The sequence below is a fragment of the Anopheles nili genome (assembly GCF_943737925.1).
Source record: "Anopheles nili chromosome X unlocalized genomic scaffold, idAnoNiliSN_F5_01 X_unloc_4, whole genome shotgun sequence".
Classification (NCBI taxonomy): domain Eukaryota; kingdom Metazoa; phylum Arthropoda; class Insecta; order Diptera; family Culicidae; genus Anopheles; species Anopheles nili.
In genome coordinates, this window is record NW_026525500.1 from 240,001 (window position 1) to 244,280 (window position 4,280).

Consider the following 4,280-nt stretch of genomic DNA (forward strand, 5'->3'; position numbering starts at 1 on the left):
CCGCAATGGGTGAAAATCGGCTAAGTCCCTGAAATGGGTTTTCACCCAAAAACAGGGTGATGGAGACATTGCACGGAGTTGGCGTATATGGACGAAAGTTAGCCACGGTGGTGTTCTAACATCGGTGCTTGGGACGCAAAACCGTCGAACGCATGGTTTCGAAGCGATGTGCGAAAAACGGGCCAAAACGGTGCACGAGCAAAGGGGCACGCGCTATATCTGGCAGAAGGAGAACTCTGCGAGGTGTTGTGTGTATGGACGAAAAGTAGGCATTACGGAGTTGAGCAAACGCGCCGAAGACCGGGAATCGATATCTCCAACCGGCTGGTCGGTAGAGCGATTCCCTACACCCCATAGACACCGCAATGGGTGAAAATCGGCTAAGTCCCAGAAATGGGTTTTCACCCAAAAACAGGGTGATGGAGACATTGCACGGAGTTGGCGTATATGGACGAAAGTTAGCCACGGTGGTGTTCTAACATCGGTACTTGGGACGCAAAATCGTCGCACGCATGGTTTCGAAGCGATGTACGAAAAACGGGCCAAAACGGTGCACGAACAAAGGGGCACGCGCTATATCTGGCAGAAGGAGAACTCTGCGAGGTGTTGTGTGTATGGACGAAAAGTAGGCATTACGGAGTTGAGCAAACGCGCCGAAGACCGCAACTCGATATCTCCAACCGGCTGGTCGGTAGAGCGATTCCCAACACCCCATAGACACCGCAATGGGTGAAAATCGGCTAAGTCCCAGAAATGGGTTTTCACCCAAAAACAGGGTGATGGAGACATTGCACGGAGTTGGCGTATATGGACGAAAGTTAGCCACGGTGGTGTTCTAACATCGGTGCTTGGGACGCAAAACCGTCGAACGCATGGTTTCGAGGCAATGTACGAAAAACAGGCCAAAATGGTGCACGAACAAAGGGGCACGCGCTATATCTGGCAGAAGGAGAACTCTGCGATTAGTTGTGTGTATGGACGAAAAGTAGGCATTACGGAGATGAGCAAACGCGCCGAAGACCGGGAATCGATATCTCCAACCGGCTGGTCGGTAGAGCGATTCCCAACACCCCATAGGCACCGCAATGGGTGAAAATCGGCTAAGTCCAAGAAATGGGTTTTCACCCAAAAACAGGGTGATGGAGACATTGCACGGAGTTGGCGTATATGGACGAAAGTTAGCCACGGTAGTGTTCTAACATCGGTGCTTGGGACGCAAAACCGTCGGACGCATGGTTTCGAGGCAATGTGCGAAAAACGGGCCAAAATGGTGCACGAACAAAGGGGCACGCGCTATATCTGGCAGAAGGAGAACTCTGCGAGGTGTTGTGTGTATGGACGAAAAGTAGGCATTACGGAGTTGAGCAAACGCGCCGAAGACCGCAACTCGATATCTCCAACCGGCTGGTCGGTAGAGCGATTCTCAACACCCCATAGACACCGCAATGGGTGAAAATCGGCTAAGTCCCAATATGTACCTTCAGAGGGGCATATCTCGAAAACTACTCGTCAGATCGGGGCCAAATTTACAGAGAAGACACATGTCGAGGAGTTGTTTCGGTTGAGCGATAGTGGTTTTTGGGTGAAAATGTACCCCTAAACCTTGTACAGAGAGGACCCCTTCCGTAGAGCAAAATCCTGAAGGTCGGGGTCGCGCAAGGGTCGACATGGGTCGAGGTGGACTATCATGCGAAACCACTTTTTTCGGTCCCTACGGTGCCCCTAGATGATGAAAAGTACAATCCGAGGTTGATTACGAACACTTTTGTGCACCCCCTTCCGTAGAGCAAAATCCTGAAGGTCGGGGTTGCGCACAAGTCGACCCCCTTCCGTAGAGCAAAATCCTGAAGGTCGGGGTCGCGCAAGGGTCGACATGGGTCGAGGTGGACTATCATGCGAAACCACTTTTTTCGGTCCCTACGGTGCCCCTAGATGATGAAAAGTACAATCCGAGGTTGATTACGAACACTTTTGTGCACCCCCTTCCGTAGAGCAAAATCCTGAAGGTCGGGGTCGCGCAAGGGTAGACCCCTTCCGTAGAGCAAAATCCTGAAGGTCGGGGTCGCGCAAGGGTCGACATGGGTCGAGGTGGACTATCATGCGAAACCACTTTTTTCGGTCCCTACGGTGCCCCTAGATGATGAAAAGTACAATCCGAGGTTGATTACGAACACTTTTGTGCACCCCCTTCCGTAGAGCAAAATCCTGAAGGTCGGGGTCGCGCAAGGGTCGACATGGGTCGAGGTGGACTATCATGCGAAACCACTTTTTTCGGTCCCTACGGTGCCCCTAGATGATGAAAAGTACAATCCGAGGTTGATTACGAACACTTTTGTGCACCCCCTTCCGTAGAGCAAAATCCTGAAGGTTGGGGTTGCGCACAAGTAGACCCCCTTCCGTAGAGCAAAATCCTGAAGGTCGGGGTCGCGCAAGGGTCGACATGGGTCGAGGTGGACTATCATGCGAAACCACTTTTTTCGGTCCCTACGGTGCCCCTAGATGATGAAAAGTACAATCCGAGGTTGATTACGAACACTTTTGTGCACCCCCTTCCGTAGAGCAAAATCCTGAAGGTCGGGGTCGCGCAAGGGTCGACATGGGTCGAGGTGGACTATCATGCGAAACCACTTTTTTCGGTCCCTACGGTGCCCCTAGATGATGAAAAGTACAATCCGAGGTTGATTACGAACACTTTTGTGCACCCCCTTCCGTAGAGCAAAATCCTGAAGGTCGGGGTCGCGCAAGGGTCGACATGGGTCGAGGTGGACTATCATGCGAAACCACTTTTTTCGGTCCCTACGGTGCCCCTAGATGATGAAAAGTACAATCCGAGGTTGATTACGAACACTTTTGTGCACCCCCTTCCGTAGAGCAAAATCCTGAAGGTCGGGGTCGCGCAAGGGTCGACATGGGTCGAGGTGGACTATCATGCGAAACCACTTTTTTCGGTCCCTACGGTGCCCCTAGATGATGAAAAGTACAATCCGAGGTTGATTACGAACACTTTTGTGCACCCCCTTCCGTAGAGCAAAATCCTGAAGGTCGGGGTCGCGCAAGGGTCGACATGGGTCGAGGTGGACTATCATGCGAAACCACTTTTTTCGGTCCCTACGGTGCCCCTAGAAGATGAAAAGTACAATCCGAGGTTGATTACGAACACTTTTGTGCACCCCCTTCCGTAGAGCAAAATCCTGAAGGTCGGGGTTGCGCACAAGTCGACCCCCTTCCGTAGAGCAAAATCCTGAAGGTCGGGGTCGCGCAAGGGTCGACATGGGTCGAGGTGGACTATCATGCGAAACCACTTTTTTCGGTCCCTACGGTGCCCCTAGATGATGAAAAGTACAATCCGAGGTTGATTACGAACACTTTTGTGCACCCCCTTCCGTAGAGCAAAATCCTGAAGGTCGGGGTCGCGCACAAGTAGACCCCCTTCCGTAGAGCAAAATCCTGAAGGTCGGGGTCGCGCAAGGGTCGACATGGGTCGAGGTGGACTATCATGCGAAACCACTTTTTTCGGTCCCTACGGTGCCCCTAGATGATGAAAAGTACAATCCGAGGTTGATTACGAACACTTTTGTGCACCCCCTTCCGTAGAGCAAAATCCTGAAGGTCGGGGTTGCGCACAAGTCGACCCCCTTCCGTAGAGCAAAATCCTGAAGGTCGGGGTCGCGCAAGGGTCGACATGGGTCGAGGTGGACTATCATGCGAAACCACTTTTTTCGGTCCCTACGGTGCCCCTAGATGATGAAAAGTACAATCCGAGGTTGATTACGAACACTTTTGTGCACCCCCTTCCGTAGAGCAAAATCCTGAAGGTCGGGGTTGCGCACAAGTAGACCCCCTTCCGTAGAGCAAAATCCTGAAGGTCGGGGTCGCGCAAGGGTCGACATGGGTCGAGGTGGACTATCATGCGAAACCACTTTTTTCGGTCCCTACGGTGCCCCTAGATGATGAAAAGTACAATCCGAGGTTGATTACGAACACTTTTGTGCACCCCCTTCCGTAGAGCAAAATCCTGAAGGTCGGGGTCGCGCAAGGGTCGACATGGGTCGAGGTGGACTATCATGCGAAACCACTTTTTTCGGTCCCTACGGTGCCCCTAGATGATGAAAAGTACAATCCGAGGTTGATTACGAACACTTTTGTGCACCCCCTTCCGTAGAGCAAAATCCTGAAGGTCGGGGTCGCGCAAGGGTCGACATGGGTCGAGGTGGACTATCATGCGAAACCACTTTTTTCGGTCCCTACGGTGCCCCTAGATGATGAAAAGTACAATCCGA